At 43.8% G+C, this 23,714-nt stretch overlaps 1 pseudogene; it reads left to right on the top strand.

Moving 5' to 3' along the window:
- The first annotated feature begins 418 nt into the window (after positions 1-418).
- On the top strand, positions 419-1,818 carry LOC116898195 (annotated as a pseudogene).
- The last annotated feature ends 21,896 nt before the right edge of the window (positions 1,819-23,714 follow it).

Genomic DNA, 23,714 nt, shown 5'->3' with positions numbered 1-23,714 from the left:
TGCAGTGGGGTAGAAAACTTTTGTGCTAGAACCACCGAAAAGATCCCTAGGGGCTTTTACTGTTCTAATACAACACCCTGCTCTTACCGCTAATAGTTTAAATTAAGGCCGCTAGGTAAGGACTGTGCCTACTCAGTGTTATATTCCAGGAAGTATCTGGCATGCTCTTAAATGGGAACAGTGATGTTAACTTTGCTCTTCAAACCTGGTGCCAGTGTTAATATAATGAGCAAAATGCTTACTCCCAGAATGAGGTCATTTCTCCTAGGCATTAAATTGCTGGGTAAAGGACTGGGCGAGAAATTGTATTAAATAGGCTCTTCTGTCAGGGAAAAGGTCATTCGTCCCTCACTGAGAGCTCTTCCTCCATGCCTTCTGATTCAGCATGGTCACACAAAATTAGGTTGCCTCTGCTAGTCTCTGATACAGGCTAGTTTATGTACACATAGCTGACCAAAAGGATCCGCACCTCCATTCCCTACCATCCATTATCTAAGTCTAAGTCCCATGGTTAGTCCTTAAACTTTTCCTGATTCCTCTTTATCAAGCTAACACATCAAAGATGTTGGTCACCCTTTTCTTTCCAATCCAAATGATAAATTCATTATGATTACAACGTCTTGGTTGCTAAGTAGGTTTGACCAAATCAGTGATATTCTTAACTTTGATTAACTATGTTGCACCTTATATTTTTTTTCCTGGTAAAGCACCTGCCTTGACAGTCCAGGCTCTGGGTTCAATTCCTAGCTCCAGAAAAACAGAACAGACATGTTTTTCTTCTGGACCAGTTATCATACTCATTAACTTTACCCATTCAATCACTGTGATACTGATCGGATGACTCACTTCAGCTTGGCAGCTGCTCAGTGAGTCTCATACAATGGTTGTGGTATTAACTAGTAAGTGATACAATGCAATTTTGCCATACAACACAATTTCTTGGTCCATTTGAATACTACTATTTATTTCTTTAAATTTATAATTTCTTTAAATTTATAATTAAATTTAAATTTAAAATTGATAGAAAATCAGTTGTAGCGGGCATTGGGGACCGAGACTATTAACACGCGGCTCTGAGAGCGTGATTCGGAGTTTGAGCTGCTGGTGCGGCAGTTTGCGTGATGCCCAAGGCTAATGGAAAGACTCGGAGGCAGAAGTTCAGTTACAACGTCAACCGAAAGCGTCTGAACCGGAATGCTCGTCGGAAGGCAGCGCCACAGATCCAGTGCTCCCACATCCGACAAAGCCTGGGACCACACCAAATCCGTGTGGCAGAACATGGCGGAGATGGGGTTGGCCATGGACCCCAACAAGGCAGTTCCCCTCCGTAAGAGGCCATGGAGGTAGACATGGAGGAGAGACCCAAGGATCTTGTTCGGAAGCTCTATGTGGTAAATGACCTGGAGGCAGAAGCCAGCCTCCCACAGAAGAAAGGAAATACCTTGTCTCGGGACCTCATCGATTATGTTTATTACGTGGTGGAGAATCACGGGAGGACTATAAGGCCATGGCTGAGAGGAGAAGAATTACTATCAAGACACCCCAAAACAGATTTGGAACAAGATCAATGTCTATAAGCGCTTTTATCCAATGGAATGGCAAGTCTTCATGGATTCTTTGCAGAATAAGAAGATAGAGATAGACTGAGTAGTGCACGCCCCGAGACCTAGGTCTGGTGGCCCAAAGAAACCAAACCCAGGCTGTAAGGCAAGGGACGTATAGTTTCAGATGATGCTGAGACAGTCCTATGGAATCAGGTTGTACATGCACACTGTCTCTGCCTCTTCCCCTGCGCCCCTCCTTCCTGCTGGAGAAGGAACTCCGTTTTGTCTTTTGAGATAGCATCTCTCTAATAGGCTTATCTGTCCTAGAACTCCCTCTGTAGACCAGGTTGGCCTTGAACTCAGAGATCCACCGGCCTCTGCCTCCCAAATGCTGGGATTAAAGGCGTGTACCACCACCACCTGGAGGAGAAGGAACTCTTTCAAGGCCATGGTTTGTGTTGTGTTGGGAGCTTACAGAAAGCCAGGGCCTGCTGTCTTGTGTTCAGAGGAGATGCTCTATTTCAATGTATTCTGTACATGATAAAAAGTTTTACCTGTGTAACATGATTAGGTGTTTCTGTTTTGTTTGACATTGGGCTTCTCCCTGTAGCCCTAGGTGGGATTAAAGGCACTCCTGTGTCGTGTTTTTGCGTTTACTCTGCCCAGGTAACTCTGGTATTGCCCCAGGAAATGTTATTAGCGCCGATGGACCAGCAGCCCAGCAGCAAGTGCTGCAGCCGTGGGCTTCTGTAGGCACTGCCTCCTCCTCCTCAGTGCTCCCAGCCTTGGGTCCCTCCAGAGACTTTCCAGGAAGCTGGGCGTGACTGTAGAAGGCCAAGGAGCTAGGCCTTTGCTCACTCTGTGTTGCTTTTGTTGGCCATGGTTTAAGTCAAACATCAGGGACCCAAGCCTGCCTTCTGGGACTGGCAGATTGCCAGGTACTACTCTACTGTGTGCCACTCCTGGGCTTTCCAGGACATGGCCATCCTTGGTGACAAGCCTGTTGTAAGCAGTGGCCTGAGAATGTGAGGTCTGTTCTCCAGCAGGATCGTGGGCAAGGGGTGAGTGGGGCCTAACTATCCTCAACTACGAATGACGTAAAAACCTCCAGTTGTCTGTATTGTATCTTCAGCGCTCTTGAAAAAAAGCGTGCTTTTATACATTGCCAAAAAAAAAAAAAAAACAGAAAGAAAAAGAAAATCAGTCGTAAGCATTAGCAACAGCAACCCAGAGTAAATTATGTATAGTTATATATGCTCATAAAAACTTTCAAGGAGCTGGAGAGATGTCTAAGCAGTTAAGAGCACTGGCTGCTCTTCCAAAGGACCTGGGTTCAAATCCCAGCACCCACATGGCAGCTCACAACTGTCTGTAACTCCAGTTCTAGGATATCTAACACCCTCATACAAAATACATGCAGGTAAAACACCGAAACACATAAAATAAAAATAAATCATGAAAATAAAATACTTTTGCCAGGTGGTGGTTTATGTACACCTTTAGTCCCAGCACTGGGGAAGCAGAGGCAGGTGGATTTCTTTGAATTTAAGGCCAGCCTGGTCTACCGGGTGAGTTTCCAAAGAGCCAGAGCTACACAGAGAAACCCTGTCTCGAAAAAATAAAAATTTAAGAAAAAAACTGTCAAACTTTAATATCTGCCAGACCTTGTGGGAGAGACAGATCTGTAATCTCAACACTCAACAGGTGAGGCATGAGGATATACAGCAAAACCTTGACTCAAAGTGCAAACAAGTAAAAAACCCTACAGACTTGTTCTGAAGGGCTGGGTCGGTGACTCAGCGGGAAGGAACACCCTCTGAGTAAGCGTGAGAACCTGAATATGAATCCGACAGTCACTTAGCCCGCCACACACTGCTGTACCCCGTACGTGGGGTCACGCACTCCTGTACCCCGTATGTGTTTGGGTTGCTGCTGTTTACTGCTCGTCAGGCAAACTCTAGGTTCAGTGGAAGGTGTTTCACAGCCATAAGACAGGAGAGAGGACATACACCCTCCCTTAGTCTTAAGTGTGCTGTACGTCAGTGCGTCCTCCACACACCACATGCACAAATAGACACACGCGAAATTTCAATACATTTTTAGATTATGTGTATTTTGACTTGTAAGACAGATATTTTGCAGGTTTTCTATTTTCTAAAACTTTTAATTAAATAATATTCCTTCTTACTATATTTTAAATTTCAAAGAGATTGATTTTTTTTCCCTTTTCACATTATATGGGGTTTTGTTTTGCTGTTACTTTGCTATGCTTGTTTGTGTTTGTGACATAGGGTCTCACTTTGGAGAACAGACCAGGCTGGCCTCAAACTCATAAGAGAAACTTGCTTGTCTTTGTCTGGAATGCTGTGACTGAAGACATTCCATACTGATTTTGATCTGTTTTGTTGTTTTGTTTGGAGACAGGGTCTCCTATAGCCCAGACTGGCTTTGAACTTGCTCTGTGGCCAAAGACACCCTTGGACTTCTGACTGCTGTTTCCATTTGACAAGTGCAATGTTATAGGCAAATCGCAGCACACCTGCTTAGGATTTCTTCTCCCCCCCTCCCCCCTCCCGCCTCCTCCTCCTCCTCCTCCTCCTCCTCCTCCTCCTCCTCCACCTCCCTCGTCATCTTTCTTTTTTCCTCTTTCCCCTCTTCCTCAGCTCCTCCTCCTCCTCCACTCTCCTCTCCTGTTCTATTTTTGAAGAATGTTCACATCACATAGCTCAAGCTGACCTTGAGTTCTTAGCAATTCCCCTGCCCCAGCTCTTGCATATTCAGATAAACAAGTGACTCCACACTTTATTCATTCCATTTTTTTAAAAAAAAAAATGTAGGCTTGGGCTGGGTAGATGGCTAAGACTTCCACAAAAGCATGAGGACCCCAGTTCGGATGCCCAGAGTCCACATAAGTGCTGGGTGGGTATGGTAACCACTGGTAACCAGCCTCGGAAGGCTAGAGACAGGACCCAGGTTCCCCAGGGCAAACTGCCTAGCAAGACCAGCCATATCAGCCAGGTCTGGGTTCCATTGAGAAACCTGACCTTACTGAACAAGGTAAAAGAGCCCTGACATCAACCTCAGGCCTCCATGTGCATGCTTATACACACGTATTCTCTCACCCCTGCACACGTGTACACATATGTACACCAAATGCAAACACATTAAAAGAAAAATTACATGCAGGACTGGGAGGTTTGCTTTAAGAATATGGGTGTGTGGTAGCTCACCCCTTTAATGTCAGTGCTGCAGAGGTAGAAAGATCTCTGTGAGTTCAAAGCCAGCCTGGTCTACAGAGCAAGTTCTAGGATATCCAGGCCTACAGAGAGAAACCCTGTCTCGAAGGGATAAAAATCTTAAAGAAGTAAGAAAGAAAAGAAAAACAGTATACTCTTGAGGTCCTAAAGTAGGAAAGCACTTTTACATATATGAAACATGTTCTTCCATGTAGAAATAAAGCAAGTATGAAAACTGTTCTAGGGCCAGAACTAGGGAGCTTAGTCAGTAGGGTACTTGTTAGCATGTAGGAAACCCTGGGTTCAAACCCTAGCAACTGCTTAAACCTGGGCATGGTGGCACACGTTCCCAACTCAGGAGGATCAAAGTTAATGTGCTCCTCAAGTACTTAGCAAGCTCGAGGCCTGCCTAGGACACGATACTGTTGGACACGACGCCGTCTCAAAAACCGCCTTTGCACATCAGCAGGATGCTGATGTAGATCTAAGTCTGCACAGCACTTAGTCTATTTCTGAGATTTTCACCCTGTGTATTTCCAGTCTGTTGAAATTACAGTTTTTCAACTATGACAAAGTTGGGGGAAATCACTAAGCTGTGAACAGTTTAAAGACATCGTGACATCCAGCACCACTTACTGGGTGGCAGCGCGATGATAGATCCATCATTCATGTACTCAGAGAGAGAGCTGTAGGATCAGTTCTCTAAATGGGAACCCTAGCCCTATCATTCTGTTAGACGGTTTTCATCACTGTGACAAAAACACCTGAGAAACAGCCAAAGAGGAAAATTCGGTTTTGATTTTGTTTCCAGTCCATTGTATCTGGGAAGGTGTAGTGGGTCAGGGCTATTCATTCATGGCCACCAGGAAACAGAAGGAGAAATGACTTCCTCAGGCCCATTGGGTGGAGCCATCCACATTGAAGGAGGGTGGTGCTCCTCTGGAAGTGTCCTCACAAATCTGATGTGCTTTGCAAATCTAAGCACATCCAATGTAGCCAAGTACGGAGAAGTTCAGTCGGCAGTGTGTTTACCAAGCATGCGCAAGGCTCTGGAGCCCATCCTCAGTCTTAGTAAGCATCAGCCAGCCATGGTAGGTAGTACAGTGCCTACAATTACAATCCCAGGTCCTCAGAGTTAGAGGCAAGAGGATCAGAAGGTCGAGGTCTAGCTGAAGAGATGGCCCAGTGGTTAAGGGTCCTGGTTACTCTTCTAGAGGACCCAGATTTGATTCCTAGCATGCCCTGGTGGCTCACAACCATCTGTAACTTCAATCCCAGGAACCCAGGGCCCTCTTCTGACCTCCATGGGCACTCAGCATGCACATGGCCTACAGACATACATGCAGGCAAAACACTCATAACAAAATGTAAATGCTTTTAAAAATGTTCAAGGTCGGACTGGAGAGATGGCTCAGCGGTTAAGAGCACTGACTGCTCTTCCAGAGATCCTGAGTTCAATTCCCAGCACCCACATGGTGGCTCACAACCATCTGTAATGGGATCTGATGCTCTCTTCTGGTATGTCTGAAGGCAGCTGCAGTGTACTTCTATACATAAAATAAATAAATCTCAAAAAAAAAAAATAGTTCAAGGTCATCCTTGGCTGCATAGCAAGTTCAAGGCCAGTCTGGGATACAGGAAGACCTATCTCCAACGGAAAGTTAACCGTCACCGTACTCCATTACCTGTGAGATGGCAATGCTAGGATAATGTCAGCCACAGAGTAGTTATTGCTACTTTTTATTTTTGAGACATTCTTTGGACACCTGAAAGCCACTATGTGGCCAAGATAACTGCAGCAATGCTGCTGCCTCAGCCTTCCAAATGCTGGGGTTATAGGCTTGCCCCGCCAAGTGTGGCTGCTAGTATCATGTTCAGCATTAGGCAGTTCTAGGAATTCCACATTTGTAAGTAAGTGTGCTGCCTTCGAGACAGGGCCTCCTGAGGTAGCCCAGGCTTTCTTTGAACTTGCGACACTTCTTTCTCAACCCCCTTAGTGCCTGAGTGACACATAGGCACCACTGGGGATGGCAGTAGGACCTCCTCTTTAGCTTTCCTTCTCTGGGACTCTTGGGTACTTTAGTGCCTCACCCAAACTAGGTATGTGTTCTACCTCTGAGCTGTGTCTCCAGCCCTTTTAAAGCGATTTTCTCTGACAGAATCTTACTAAGACTGGCCTGGCATCTAGAACCTTCTTGCCTCATTTCCTGAGGACCTTGGATTACAGAACTAAACCACAGATTCACCCACAAGAGTCTGATCTTTAAGAATGAGAGTGGGGGCTGGAGACTTGCTCAGTGGGGCACTTGCGGCTGTAGCAGAGGACTCTGGTTTCGTTCCCAGCACCCACACAACAGCTCACAACTGTCTGTAACTCCGGTTCTGGCAGATCTGACACCTTCCTCTGAACCTCCAAGGATACCAGACACTCCGGTGGTACACATACGCATGCGCAGGCAAAACTTATATGCATAAAATGTAAAACAAGTCTCAAAGAACGGGAGCGGACACTGAGAATCCTGTAGCTATACAAAGGTTTATTTTATGGTTTATTTTATTTAATTCCTCTGCATGTGTGTGTCTGTGCCTAATGCCCTGAGTTCAGAAGACGGTACTGGTTTCTAGAACTGGAGTTGTGTGACAGTTGTAAGCTGCCGTGTGGGTAATGGGGGTTGAACTGGGTCCTCTGCGACAACGGCAAGGGCTGAGCCATCTCTCTAGTCCCAGAGTGATTCCTAATGCAACCAGTGGGAAGCTCAGCACTAAAACAGAAAGAATTAAATAACTTCCTTCTGTGTGTGCAGAGGGCTGTGGGGTGTCCTCACTGCATAGTCCAGGCTGTCTTTGAACTCCTTTCAAAAAGACTGACTGATTTTATTTTTCTCTCCTACATTTTCAAACTTCTACCTACTGGATTCAGGTATCCAAGCCTGTACAGCAAGCCCCGTTGCCTAGTGATAATCTCCTTAGCCCTTTTGTTGAGACAGGGTCTCCTGTGCTCCCGGCTGGCCTTGGGTCCTCCTGGTCCTCTCGTCTCCCACTGCCCACCACCACCCCTGTTGGCACACAGCGCTTTACACCAAGTACCTATTTCGTGTCAGCTGAAACAATGAGGGGAAACTCCACTTATAGAACTGCTCTTAGGAAGGCTACTTTAGCTACTCAGATGATCCTGAGATTAAGCTACTGAAAGCAGCTTTTCTGTCTTTTAAATTATGATTTGTTACATCTCACTGTTTGTCACCAATATTTACGACAGTGCTTTCCAAAGTCAGATATTCAATAAACGTTTACTCAATGAATAAGTGAATAAAGAGTAAGAATGCATTACGGCCAAGAATAGGATGAGAACATTTATTTAGTTTTAAATGTTTTTCTTTTGAGATAGGATCTTACTATGTTGCCTAGTCTGACTCCAAAATCTTCAGCGGACGTGAACCTTTTTTGCGAGCCTCCTGGGTCATTGCAGCCACTGCATGCATGACTATGCCTGGCTTAGATGATTTAACTCTTTTTATGTGGCTCTAAAGATGTAATTCCCAGCCAGGGATGTGTGTGGGGTTTACAAACTGCTCTTTATACAGCAGAGTAGCACAGTAGGGTAGATTAGAATCATTGCTTTTACAGCTGGGTAAAAATCTGTGCTGCTGGTACAAACATGAAAGAGAGGAACAGACAGATGGGTTGACAGTTTTCATTGTTGCTAGAGGACAGAATTGAAACCAGTGTCCTGCCAGGGGGGAATTAATGACTTTTACTTTTATTAAAGATTTAGACAAATGCACAAATACAGTTTTTTTAAAAGCACCAGGCACAGTTATGGCTACTATATGTAATAATTATATAATAGTATGTATTATATAACACATAATATAATAATATTACTATTATATTGATAATATATTATAATATTTTATAATAGTGGCTAGCTGAGGCAGGAGGATTTGAGGTGAATTTGAGGTCATCATGAGTTCCCGTGTAGCCTGGACTAGAGTGAGAACCTCTCTCCAAACAAAACACAACAATTAAGGTAGAGATGCTTGGCAGAGCGTTTGCCTTGTGTGTATGAAGCCCAGAGTCCGGTCCCCAGCACCGCACACACAGGGTATGCCAGCACATGCCTAGTATCCTAGCACTTGGGAGGTAGAAACAGATGACTAGGAGGTCAAGGTCATCCCTAGAGGGGGCTAGAGACCCTATTTAAAGAAACAAGCTAAAGAGTGTGGCGCTTATTCTCAGTGTAGAGTACTTGCTTAGCATTGTAGGGATCCCTAGTTTAATCTACAACCCCAACAATATCACTTTCTAAACAGGGCATGGTGACACATTGCAAGCTTGGGCCACATAGCAGGGACTCCATCTTAAAACAGAACAAAATAGCTTTATGATAGACTGATCAATTATCTCATTAGTCCAAATATGTTCATGTGGGAAGTAGACTAGCAGCTCTCAAGGGTGCCATGCTTGGATGCTTGGACCTGTGAACAGGCTTGCACAGCAAAAGACATTTTATACATGTTAATACATTAAATGTCTTAAAATGGGGAGATGACCCTGTATGGTCCAGGTGGGCCTCGAACCAGAGTCCTTAGAGGAAGGCATCTAAAACAGAGTCGGAGGGAGATTGGAGGATATGCTTCTGCCACCTGTCAAGGTAAAGACAGGAACGCTACTGAAGGAGGGCTATGGGGTATTCCTGCTGTGTCTGGGAATGGGACGGTCCTAAGACCTTTTGTTATTGTTTGCTTGGACTAGCTAGGACTAGCTGTTGTGACCAGGAGAGCTTCCTGCCAAGTGCCAAGATAAACTGTGTGCATAGTAGGTCATACATGAAGGTGTGATGGAGGTCACCACACCTCTTACTAACATCGTAATTTTAGCCAAGTAAATACTATTTTGGAGTTTTGTTTCCAGAATGACAAGCTAATACATTTGTGTTGGCTTAGGCCATTAATTAAGCTTGTGGTAACTTAAGCCAGGTGTAGAGACACCTACTTCTAATCTCAGGATTTGGTAGGCTGACAACAGACTGAGCATTAAAGCAAGCCTGAGATACAGCAAGATTCCCTGACAAAGCAGAGCACACGTAATTAGCACATAGAAGAAACTAGCATACAGTGAGCTCATACAAGAAAAGACACGTATTGCAGAGAAATAGAGCATTTGCATAGACACAAATATCTCCTTCAAAAACTTAATTATGCAACAACTTCAAGATTAAATACAAAATGTAGTTAGTAGTAAAGTGTAAAGCCGTGCGCTAGAGAGATGGCTCAGCGGTTAAGAGCACTGACTGCTCTTCCAGGGGTCCTGAGTTCAAATCCCAGCAACCACATGGTGGCTCACAAGCATCTGTAATGGGATCTGATGCCTTCTTCTGGTGTGTTTGAAGACAGCTACAGTGTACTTATATATAATAAATAAATAAATCTTAAAAAAAAGTGTAAAGCCCTAAGCAAAGCCCCTTGTCTTCAGAATGGCCGTTGTAGGTATATAGAAGTTCACCAAGATGTATAGCTTGGGACTGGACAGGTGTTTAAGTGGCTTCCTCCAACCAGCTGTGTGGTGTTTTTGTGACTTAATTAGAATAAAGCGATTTTGCTTAACGTGCGTGCTGGCCTGAATGTATATATATGTGTGTGTACCATGTACATGCCCGGTGCCCAAGGATGTCAGAAATGGGTGTCAGATCCTCTTGAATTGGGATTACAGATGGTCGTGAGCCACCCACCATCCTTATGCAGGGTGGGAAGGAGTGGGCAACCAGAATTTTACCAACTTCGCTAGTGATGATGATAACACTGACCACTAGTTAAAATATTGCTTTCTGGATTTCTCCACTACGAACTTGGTTTTTTTCCATTTATGATTAACAGGTTTATTTTTAGAAAAATAAAAGCATGGGGCTCGTACTGCTGCTGCAGGGGTTCAAGTTCAGTGCCCCTGGCTTAACACCACCAGTGAAAACAACTCTAGAGGAGACAGCCATTTTCCCTCCCTCCCTTCTTGCCCCATCCTCTTCCTTTCTTTGAAATAGGTCTCACACTGTGGCCTCAGCTCGTACTCTGGGTTGGACTCAGATTTGCGGCAGTGCCTAACTTCAGGCTTCCTTCCGGGTGGCAGGATTACAGGAGTAGGCCACATGCCCAACTTTATGCTACATTGTGAACTTGAGTCTAGAAGCAGAGAAAGTGTGAGGACTGTTTGCAGGGACACCTGCTGCCTTTGTAGATGGGGGTCATGTGACAATCATATGGAAATATTCTCTAATAGCTTAGAGGGAGTCTCACCTGCCAGCCAACAGGACAGCCATTCAGGATATAACCTCAAGGAATTGACTGGTACCTAACCTTGATGAGAAGGCTGTCCAGCCCACAGAGGTTTTGCATTGTGATTTCTAGGTAGGTGCAGAAGTCACTCGTAGTTCTGACCACCAGAAGATAATAATCAAATATGAGATATTAAATGAGATAATAAATGGGTGTTGCTTTCAGATGCTAAATCTGTGGTAACTTGTTATGGAGGCACTAGAAAATGATATAGTTATTAATAATACATTGGCATCACCTGCAGGTCATTACATCTGAGATTCTTGCAGAGAATATTCCAACCCTCGTCTAATCATAAAAACAATCAATCAAACAAACAAACACAAAAACACTGGGGAAAAACCAAAGTAAGAGACATTCTACCAAATAAAGATCAGTACTCTTCCAGAGTGATGAGGTCAGGAAAGACAGGAAGGACTGAGTAACTGGGGAAGCATAGAGTGTGAAACTGAGGAGCTCTGAGGTAGACTGCTAACAAAATACAGGAACGCACAAGTCACCTAGCGTCGGGAGAGGCAATGAGACTTAAACCACCTGCTAGAATTTGGGATCTTCCAGTTGTTTTTTTTTTTTTTTATATCTCTCTCTCTCTCTCTCTCTCTCTCTCTCTCTCTCTCTCTCTCTCTCTCTCTCTCTCCCCGTACATTGTGGCACACACGTGGAGGTCAGATGACAGTCTTCAGGGGTTGGTTCTCTTTCTGCCTGCCGTGTGGATTCTGGGGAATAGACTCAAGTTGTCAGGCTTGGGAGCAGGTGTCTTTACCTGCTGGACCATCTTGCTGGTGCGTCCAGTTGTTAAGGTGAAAAGCACATATAGGGGCTGGAGAGATGGCTCAGTGGTTAAGAGCACCTACTACACTTGCAGAGGACTCATTCGGTCCCAATCCCCCACATAGGGCAGCTCCCAATCCCCTGCAACTCCAGGCCCAGGGGCCTCTGATCCTTGAGGGTACCTGCACTCTCCTGCACATACCATTATTTGTAATTAAAAGTAAGTATATATATGGGTTTTTTTTGTTTTGTTTTGTTTTGTTTTGTTTTGTTTTTGTAGCTCTGCTAACCTGGAAGTCACTATGTAGACCAGGCTGGCCTCAAACTCATAGAGATCCGCCTGCCTCTGTCTCTGTGCTGTGGTTAAAGATGTATGCCACTAGGCCCAGTAAAAAGAACTTCCTTTTTGAAACAAGAGCGTGTGTAGTGTGCTGAAACATCCCTAGCTGACAGCTGGTGAGATGGCTCAGCGGGGAAAGGCACCTCACCACCTGAATGTGATCCCCATGTGGTGGGATAAAAATGACTCCTTAAAGTTGCCCTCTGACCTCCACATCCGTGCCATGGCCCATGTAAACACACACGCGCGCACGCGTGCACACACACACACACACACACACACACACACACACACACACACACGCACACACACACGCACACACAGAAACATTAAAAAGAACTGGAAAATATTCCCGCGACATTGTCCTATTGCTTAATATGTGTGTATTAATGTCCTATTTTCATTTACTACAGCTTTTCCCCGCCTTGCTTTGTACCTTCGTTTTGTTTTGTCTCGAGTTGTTCAGGCTTGGCTTTAAATTCTGTAGGTTGCTGAGGGTCACCATGACCTCATCCTCCTGCCTCCACTTGCCGAAGGCTGGGATTATGGAGACACAGCTGCTCTGTTCAGTAGGGTGGTTTGATTTTGGAAGAGCTGGTGTGCTTCGAAGGACAGCATACGCTGGGCATGTTAGGGTCCACCTCAGCATTTGGGAAGCAGAGACAGCCTGGTTCAACTGTTGTTCCTTGATGGTATAGATTACGAAGAGTGCCTGTTAATGAGAATAATCCAAAAGGGAAAATTAGAGCAATTAATACATTTGTGAAGGATTTTTTAAAAAAGCTTTATTAGTTTACTAAGTGTAAGAGCGTCACCATTCTGTTGCCTGTGTTCCCCTTCCCCCCAGGCCTCTCTACCCTCAGAGATCAGAAGACCTCAGAGCCTCTGGAACTAGGGTTACCTCTGAACCTTCACGTGGTGCTGGGAACTGAACCTTGACTCTTAACCACTGAGCCATCTCTCCATCCCCAGCCCTAAATAAACAGTTAGTGTGTATGTATTGTATAAGAAACATATACATGCTCTCTGTCCTTGTTTCCTGACACAAAGCCTCTAAGCCCCCTCATAACTTCCAGATGACAGATGTGTATACCTCCTGTGCTGATATTTGGCCATTGTCCCTGGGCCACAGAGTTCTGAAAGCTCCTGGAATTCCTCGGTCAAGAGTATCTTTCTAATGAGTGACTCTTGAACTGCCCCAAAACAGCTTAGGAGTAAGTGGAGACCAGAAACACCAAACCTTGATCAGAGGCCTGAAAACTTTGCTTACCCCATGGCCCCAGGGAAGGATAGGGGCAGGAGATGGAGTTAATAATTAAGCATGTCTACGTGCCTGACCATCAGTATTCCACATGCCAGGGTATGAACGCATCCGGGATGGAGAACACACATTGGAGCTCAGAGGGTGATGCACAAAACCCTGTGCCCCTTCAGCTCTTCCACAATCCTGGTCATCTTGCTCTTCTGTTTCGATGTTCCAGGGTTAGACTCGATAATAAACCATGGGTGTTGCTGTTTGTATAAGCAGTTCTGGCAAACCATCAAGCTAGAGGTTGTAGGACAACCTGACTTTGGCCACATGGACGGAAGTGGGGGTAGCCTGAGGACCTGATGCTTGGGCCTAGCATCTGAAGTGAGGTTGTCTTGTGGGACTGAGCCACTAAACCTGTGTGGTCTGATGATAACTCTTGGTAATTGGTGTCACAGTGTCACTTTTGACTGAGCTGTAGGACACTCTGTTATATCCAGTGAGTTGGGAGAATTGGTTGAAATGAGAAAACCCCACACATGCCCAGAATGTTTACATGATAAATTTGGTTCTCTCCCTCCCTCTTCTCCCCTCTCCCTCCCTCCTCTTCCCTCTCCCTCTCTCTACCTTCTGGGCCTTGTTCTATTGTCCAGACAGACTTCAAACTCTCGGGCTGTAGTGATTTGGTGCTTCAGTCTCTAGAGAATTTGGGGCTACAGGCAGGCACGCATGTGTCAGTGCAACCAACAGTATTAGAAATATTGTTTGGGCAGAGAACTCAGCAAACACAACTATAAAAACACAAATTTTTCTCACTGCTTAAAAGAATCTTTCACATTTTCTTATTGCTCTTGTGGAGGACTCAGTTTCCTTCCCAGAACCTACATGTTGGCTTACAACTGTTCTAACTCCAGCCTCAGGAGCCAGTGCCACCTTTTGGCTTCTGAGGGCACTTGCACTTTCATACACATAGATAAAACACTCTGACACATAAAATAAATATATCATTTAAAAAATATTTATTATATGTAAGTACACTGTAGCTGCTCAGACACAAGAAGAGGGCATCAGATCCCATTACAGATGGTTGTGAGCCACCATGTGGTTGCTGGGATTTGAACTCAGGACCTCTGGAAGAGCAGCAGTCAGTGAGTGCTCTTAACCACTGAGCCATCTCTCCAGCCCAAATAAATATATCTTTAAAGAATCTTAATTTCTCTCATCTCAGCTAAGATAGTTCTGGAAACAAGAGAACAGTAGCGTACTACTCCAGCAGAAAATAAAGATTCCATATTGGAACACATATGTACTCTATATATTTATGTATACACACATATGTATTTGATCTGAAGAAAACAGAAATTTCCTTCTAACAATAGCAACAAAAGACAAATAGCCTTGGAGAACAGTTACATGGCATTTTTTAGAACGGTATCTTGCCATTCTACTTATCTTCTCCCACTCCCAACCCCACGTGATTTGGAACATAGTTTCCATGTGTATCTGATGATGACCTTGAAAGTTCAGATCTTGCCTTTAGCTGCTGGGATTATCGGTGCAGACTGCTACACCCTGCTTATACAGTGCTGAAGATCGAACCCGGGGCTTTATGCATGCTAGGGAAACACATTCCCAAGAGAACTACATCCTCAGTCCTACTTACTTTGACATGGAGTTACGCTATGTTGGTCCAGCTGGTCTTGAACTTTTGAACTCATGGTATTAGTCTGCCTCAGCTTCTTTCCTACTGGGATAGGTGTGTGCATTGCCATGCTGACGTGAATTGTTTTCTTAGTTTGTCTCAGTGGTAGACACACTTACTTGTGATAACTTATCTGACCACTAGTAACTACTGTTGTATAAAGCACTCGGATTTATTGCTCTTAAATTTTTATTATTTATATTTTATGAGTATGGGTGTTTTTCATACATGTATGTCTGTGTACCACATGCTTGCCTGGTACCCACTGAGGCCAGAAGAGGGTGTTAGATCCCTTGGCACGGGGAGTTACAGTTGGTTGTTAGGCACTGTGTGAATGCTTGGAATTGGACCCAGGTCCTTCAGTGTGTTCTCAACTGCTGGGCCACCTCTGCAGTCCTGCTCTTGGGCACAATGGTACTTGCCTTTGATTACAGAGTTAGTCAAGTTAAGTTTGAAGGAATACTGTGATTTTGCAGCCTGTGTGGGCTACGCAGTGAGTAGCAGGCTACCCAGAGTCATATAGTGTGGTAATCTTGTCTCAAAACCAGAAACAAATAAATAAATTTTAAGGAACAGTGCTCCCTACCTCCTCAATACAGACAAAGTGGCTAACATTTGGCTCCAGGCTGGCCCAACGGCCTTCTCTGAGGTTGATGTTAACATCATCCTGGACAGGGCAACAGGAAACACCTGTGTATCCTACCACAAACGGAGGTGACCCATTGTTGCGACATCTGAAAGATAAATTCTGTTGGTAGTAAATTACATAATTGCTCCTAAATACATTTGGAATAGACATGCAACTTCTGTGGAAACAGAAATAGTTTATGACTATGGGAAGATACACTTTTATTTTCCCAGTTGAAAGGTTGGGTCCCCATCATGTGTGGTCATCTGTCACCCTCAGCCCCACAACAATTTAAAGAAAACTTGTATAATGAAAGACATTCCTCCAATTTTTTTGTTATGGTATAGAGCTATAACATAGTGACAGCAAATCTCAGGAAAAAGAAAAAGAAAAAGTTACCCTTTAAATCAGAGCCCACTTGTGCCAATTTTTAAAATAAGCTATGCATGACTGGGGCTTGCTGTATGAAAAGTGCTCTGTTTGGGGCTGGGGAGATAGCTCAATTGGGAACAGCAAAGTTCTCATCTAACAGGCATGAAGCCCTGGGTCCTAGCATCAGTTCTGCATAAACCGGGCATGTTGGTTCATGCCTCAATGCCAGGATTCTACACATAGAGGCAAAAGGATCAAAAGTTCAAGGCTGTTCTTGATGACAAAGAGGGTTCTAGGTCATAATGGGCTATATGAACATGTCTCAAAATAAAGCAAAAACAACATAAACAAAACAACACCTCTAACACCTTTTTTTTCTCCTTCCCTCTCTCCAGCATTTCCTTCTTTCTTTTTTACACATTTCTCTTTAGATCCAAGCATTATTTTTGATTTGTAGATAAGCGATGTTGAGAGAATCTTCTTTCATGGACTTCAGTATCAACCCAGGTGTGTTCAGACTTCCTTTGATGTGCCAAATATCAGAAGAAGAAAAAAAAAAAACCCAATCGAAAGGGTGGGCAGATTTATTTTGGCTCACTGTTTCAGAGGTTTCTAGGCCATAGTGAGGCAGAGCATCATGGTAGATAGATATATAGGAGTAAAGCTGCTTACATCCAGGCAATCAGGAAGCAGAAGCCTAGAAGCACAGCTGGGGACAAGATACATTCCTCAAATGCACACCGTCAGTGGCCCACTTCTTCCAACAAGCACCCAATAATGCCATCAGATTATGAATTATCGGTGGATCAGTCCACCTACAAAGACAGAGCCCTTATCAGCTAATCACTTCCTGCAGGGTCATCAGTGGACAAAAAGCCCAGTGTAACATGATAGGGTATGGCCACAACACCTATTTCATTTGATTTTCCACAAGAAAAGCTCTTGCATTGCTGTGTTTCTTTTTCTCTCATCGATTCCATGCATGCATCTTGTTGGCTCCTTCTTGTGTATGAAGCAGGGTGACCTGAACTGCATGGACACACTACATTTTGATGAGATGTTCTAGATAGGGACACATCCTGATTAGTCAACAAATTCCCATGGATGTATTTAGAGCTGCCAACAACTCTGTGTGTGTGTGTGTGTGTGTGTGTGTGTGTGTGTGTGTGTGAGAGAGAGAGAGAGAGAGAGAGAGAGAGAGAGAGAGAGAGAGAGAGGTGAGTGAAAGGGGTGGTCCTGATGCTAAGGTCCTGTTCCCCAGTTGGTTCAGTAAAGAAGGCTGGGGCCAATTGTCGGGCAAAAGGTACAGGCGGGACTTCTGGGTCCCAGGAGAAAGGGCAGATTCAAGGAAGGAGACAGGGTTTCTGCCATCCTTTGGAGGGAGAAGGACACAGCAACCATGTGAGGTCTTGGGGAGCTGAAACCTGTGGCCACTGCTATAGGTGGGCGGCCAGGGATGTTTGACAGGGGCTAGGTGGGACTAGCCACTGAAGTTTAGGGCAGGCGGAGAGATGGAGATAATAAATTGATAAGGGCACACGTTTCTAGGTGGGAGATCTCAGTGCCCAGCAATTGTGCCAACAAGGGAAGTTGTAAAGGAACATGTGTGTGTCTTTTGTCCGAGGACTCAAGGGAAGTCAGTTAGGGGCTCGTAGCACAGCCGTCCCGGAACAAAGGCAGTAGCATAAAACTACATGCAACATGTGTGTGTGTCTGCTGTCTGTCTGTCTGTGTATGGGAATGCTCGTCATACACAGGGGCAAGGGTTAAATTTAAGCCAGTAATCTTAAGGTTTTCCTCAGGCTCCTCAATTCCTTGGATTTAAATCTAAGTCGAGAATGGAGAATGTCTGTCAGTCTGTCTGTCTGCCTGTCCATCCATCCATCCATCCATCCATCCATCCATCTCATGTGTGACAATGCCACACATTTCACCCTTAACACAACAGCAGTGTTTCACTTCACTTTCTTTTGACCCAGTCCAGAAGAACACCCAGACACACTATGTTAAAGCCACTTTTGACACTAGTGTTGGGGATCAAACTCTAGGCCTTGGTTATGCTGGGTAACGTTCTGCCCTGTCACCTTAAGACAGAGATGAAGGCATAACAAGGAGTAGTAGAGGACCAGGTAACAGAAGGCTGAGTAAAGCTTAGGGGAAGTTTACCTGCTCTTGTCTCGTTTCTTTCTTATTCTGATTAGAGGAGAACTATTTGTTACTGGATGGCAGTGTTGGAGGCATGAGTGCTACATTGTACATGTGAAGGTCGGAGGATAGCTTTGTGGAGTCAGATCTCTCCTACTACCTTTGTGTGGGGGCCAGGGATTGAACCCAGGTTACCAGGGTTGTGCAGCAAGTGTCTTTCTCTGCTGAGTCACTGCACTGTTTCTCCTCCTGGTTTTAAGTCTAAAAGAAGAGGCAGACATGATGGCTAATGAATGCTTGTAATCATAACACTTGGGAGTCTGGGACTGAAGGATTGCCACAGTGTCCAGGCCAGTCTGGTTTACAGAGTTAATTCCAGGCTAGTCTGAGACCTTGTCTCTCTTATTAGAGCAAGACAAAACAGAATAAAACAAAACAAAACACAAATATCTATAACATCATGTGACACCTAGGAGCTTCACTGCATGCAGGATAAAGGGGAATGGTCTAATTTGAGTCACTGAGGTTTCCCTTTCTTCTGTACTATAATCGTTTCTGTCTTTGACAGTCTTCTCCTCTGAGCTATGATCATAGTTAATCTTCATCTTATCCACAGGAGTGGATTTACCCCATTTCCCCTTACTACTGAACTCTGGCCATCTATTAGAGCGGTGTGATGGGGACTCTGGAGCACACAAGTCTAAATTTTTTTTTTTCCATAGTTTTTTTTTTTTTCTTTTTTTTTTTTTTTTGGGGCTGGGGATTGAACCCAGGACCTTGCGCTTCCTAGGCAAGCGCTCTACCACTGAGCCAAATCCCCAACCACAAGTCTAAATTTATTAGTGGCTGTGTTCCACAACATCTCTAAATTACTTGTCTGGAACCTGGGATTTATTTTCCCATGGAAATAGTGGTTACATTCCCAGCGGGTCTACAAAAGCTTGTTTAGCCAGAAATGTCATAGAAATGAAGTGTCACCTTTCTGCTAACCCCTGCTTATTATCCTGAGGTCTCAATGGATTTCTCTCCTTACGACAATATTTAACTAACCAGCACTTTGGGAACACTTTTTTTCTTCTCATTATAAATTACAGAAAAGATTGACTATCATTGCTAATTCTTCCTAAATTCAACCTTTAATCTTGCTTTGAAGCTTTAATAAAAAAACAAAAACAAACAACAAACAGAACCTAAAGATCACTTAAGATGTGACTTGTGGTAGAGAGTTATTTTCTTAACACTGGGAGAAATAATGTCCCCCAATGTGACACTGTCACATTCTCTGTCTATAGCTTGAAAAGGGCCTGCTCTTAGCACAGTCATTGGTCACCTAGTTCTGGAAGGGGACCTGTTGTGTTTTGAGGAGACTTAACACAAATAAACCAGCAGCCCTCTCAGGAACTCTCAGATTCCTTTCTTGTTTAGCATAAGATCAGGTAACAGTTCTCAGGTCTGAGTGGTCCTGGATAAGTGTTAGAATTTAGATTATCTGTATTTTGACTACATTTGAATCAGAGATATCTATCTATCTATCGATCTACCTACCTACCACCTAGAGTAAGGGTTTCACTAATTATTCCTGTATATACACCAGGCTGGCCTTGAGCTTGAAGAGATCTGTCTGCCTCTGCCTACCTAGTTTCTGGGATTAAAGAACTTGTGTATTTTCTTTTCTTTCTTTCTTTTTTTTTTTACAGACATTTCACACTGAAATAATCTAAAGCTATTACATATCTACTCTATTCAGAAACAGTTTCTTGCAAGACCCAGTAACCACAATAAAACCCAAATCTTTGTTTTAGGTAGAAATACTATCAATCACCATTTCTAAAACAGAAAGGCTGAGAGTGGAAGAGTCCATGGTCATGTTAATATAGAACTTAGGCACACACCTACCAGCCATTTATTCACCTCAGGGTTTGGGGGTCAGCTGCCTAGGCTGGGGTACAGGCGATATTGATAGGCACAGCCTCTCAACTGCAGTCATGGTAGGGAGAATGCCACACAGACTCTGAACTTAGTGTAAACTCCAGGTCTGTGTGGTGCACCAGAGCAGTCAACACGGGGCACTTATGCTGCTCAGCCTCTGTAGTAACGGCAACTCTGTGCTTGGATGATACCCACCCTTCCATTCAACCAAGGTCTCTGGAACTGTCCACCCTTCTGCCTCCTGCCTCAGCCTCCTCCTACTAAGAGCACAGGCATTAGCTATTGCAGTCTGTTCGGTATGGAGTCTGCTTTTAGAAGTGTTTGAATATGCTGGATATGGTAGCTCATATTAAAAAAATGGGGGATTTGGGGGGGAGGGGAGGGATCCAGACCAGAAGTCTGGTCAACCTGTGTTTCCAGAAGAAAGAAGAGAGAGCAATGGTGGTATATGTCCATGATCCTAGTACGTCAAAGACAGAAGGATCAGCTAAATATAAGTTGAGGTTAGCCTAGGGTACCTGAGACCCCCATCTCAAGAAAGAAAACAGCACAAACAACCCCCCCCAAAAGCTCCCGCAAAACAAAAATCTTAATAAACCCAAATAACAATTTTTATTGTCAGTGGTTTCTTTCTTTAAAGAATAAAAACTGGTGATTTTGTTAGCAACTATTTGCCAAGAATGGCCTTTTTTATTTACAGATGAATTCTAATACATTGATCACAATGAATCTTTTACTTTAAATCCACAATGTCTAAATAAGATTTTTTAAAATTAATTTTTAAGTAAGCATACAAAATAATTGTTACATTTCCATACATATATATCACTGTTTAAAAGAGACCTTTTAAGGACAGAATATAGTTGTCATTTTTTTAAATAACTTCACTATAATATTCACAATGAACTACTCTGTTTTTACAATACTAAAACCACTAGTAGCAAAAGGTAGATCTAACAAGATGTCACGATGTATATAATTATAATACTTCAGAGGCTATGGCAGAAGGATTTTGAGTTCAAGACTTACTCTGGGCTACATGGGGAGTTCAAGGCCAGCCTAAACTCCAGAGAAAGAAGATTCCTCAAAAAAAGTGGGGAGGGGAGGACAGTGGTATATATCTTTAATTCCAGCACCTAGGAGGTAGAAGCAAGGGAATCTTTGTGAATTCAAGGCCATCCTGGTCTAGTTCCAGACCAGTCAGGGTTACATAGTAGGACTGTCTCAAACCAAACCAAACCAGTGGAGAGAATAACACATACATTAAAGAGTCTAGCTGGTCAGTGGCAAGTGTCGTGGTTGAGCACCACTGGCCTTTAAGAAGCCCAGGACAGAGGTAAAATGGGTCTCTGAGTTTGAGGCCAGCCTCGTCTACAGAGTAAGTTCCAGGACAGCCAGGGCTACACAAAGAAACACTGTCTCACCCCCTATACCCCTTATCTCCCCCCAAACCCTAAAAATTATTAACTTTAATGCAAATGCAGCTTCAGCTCTTGAAAGTGGAGATCCACCTAAAGTTAAGGTACACAAAGGAAAAACACACTGCGGGCAAACATGCTTCTCAGGCTCACCAGGGATCTGTGATGGACACTTACTTTCTTGTTATTGTGCTTGTCACTGCCCTTTATGTCTGAATGTGACAGAACAAAAACTGGGCTGGGTGGTGTGGGGTGACTAATGCTGGCACTTGAGAGGCAGAAGGCTCCGAGTCCCATGCTAGCCTGAACTACATACGGAGTCCAGTGCTTGTGTTATACAGCAAGATCCTTTCTCCAAACCAAACCAAAGCAAACCAACAACAAAATATGAATAGCACACAACCTCACAAGTAAGGTCTCCAAGACGAGAGGAACTAGTTAATTTTAATGCCTATAGTTTTCCCCATCAATGAAGGAGAAAAACTCACAGGTTTTATATTCAAATTTAGATGATAAAGTCCCTCAGACAAATAGTATCTGAACTCATCTTAAAGTTATAACTCAGAAATAGGCATTTTAAACACCAATTACTCCTAAAATGCTTTGCAATGAATTTTAACCACTTAGCTAACTTCCCAGCCCCTGCAATGAATTTTAAATGAAAACTCCTCATTCCCTTTCAGCATACAAAATGCCTGGCCATCCCCTACTTCTAATGCCTCCCTCTGCCAGCAATTCTCTACTGCAGCTCCACCAGAGTCCGTGCCAGTCTGCAGGAGGACCTGGCTGTCTCCCGTGCCCAGTGCAGTTTACTTTGATCCTGTTTATATGCTAAAGTTTGTTCATTAAGGAAAAAAAAAAAAGAAAGAAAAGGAAAAAGAGGGGATTCTGGGGTTGGACAAATGGTAGTAAAGAGCACTGGCTGCTCTTCCAGAGAACCCAACTTCAAGTCCCAGCAACCACGTGACAGCTCACAACTGTCTGTAACTCCAGTTCCAGGTGATCCAACATCTTCACACAGACATATATGCAGCCAGTGTACATAAAATAAAACATTATATATAAAAAAAGTAAATCCATGACATCCTTGCAATGTATAAAGTCGCTCAACAGGCTAACCCTACACTGAAAGTCCTTACCATTTCAACGATAGGGAAAAGAAACACACCCCTCAATTCTGTGTTCCAAGAAGCAGACAGCCATAGATGCAACGCACCAAAGATTACCTATGCAAACGAACATTAAATAATCTATGCAAACGAAGAGAAAATAACACAGATGGAATTCTAGATGTAATTCTTAATAAATGATTTTACTTGAAGAAAATTCAAGGCATCTTTCAATCTGTTGCTAGGTTTACAGGAGTCATCTTCTTGGGCCAATAGATTAACAGGTTTGCTCTGCTGTACTGAAAGTTTAAATACACAGTACTTCTATTTGCACCGTGAAGAATAAACAGCTGGATTATGCCTTTCTGGGCAGTCAATAGGTTTTACTTACATTGCTTTGAGAGAAGACAAAAGCCATCTCTTTACAATTGATTCGCTGAAGCCTCAGCTCCTCAGATACCAAAACCACAAAATCTTAACTCTAACACATGAAAACAGAAGTACGAATCCATACAACATAAACGAGCACGGAATTAAAGACAATACCGTGACCTCTAAGTCTCTGTAGTGCCAATTTACAGACTGGCCACCAGATACAGAACTTGGACCTGCCATAGAGAAAAATCATTATTAGCCTGAAAGAAAAAAGTAAGCTGCCACTGTCGCCCTCATGGAAAAAGTTAACATGGAAAACAATAATATCGTAAAACCTGTGTCTTGTAAAGCTTTCTTTCCATCAGAAGGTGCAGAGCCATTCCCCACCACGGAGCACATGACCTTGTATCTGTTTCTTCCCTGCTTTTCCTCAAGCATGGACTTTTTCCAGAGATGAGAGGTAGAAATTTGTACTTTCTCCGGAGCCGGTGCACTTCTCCCCTTGGCACCTCTCTCCTCTGCCTCCAAGATGGTAGGAAAGTTGTCGTTTCTGAGGGCAGAGAAACT

The sequence above is a fragment of the Rattus rattus genome, chromosome 4 (genome assembly GCF_011064425.1).
Source record: "Rattus rattus isolate New Zealand chromosome 4, Rrattus_CSIRO_v1, whole genome shotgun sequence".
Lineage (NCBI taxonomy): Eukaryota > Metazoa > Chordata > Mammalia > Rodentia > Muridae > Rattus > Rattus rattus.
This window is presented reverse-complemented; position numbering and strand designations above follow the sequence as displayed.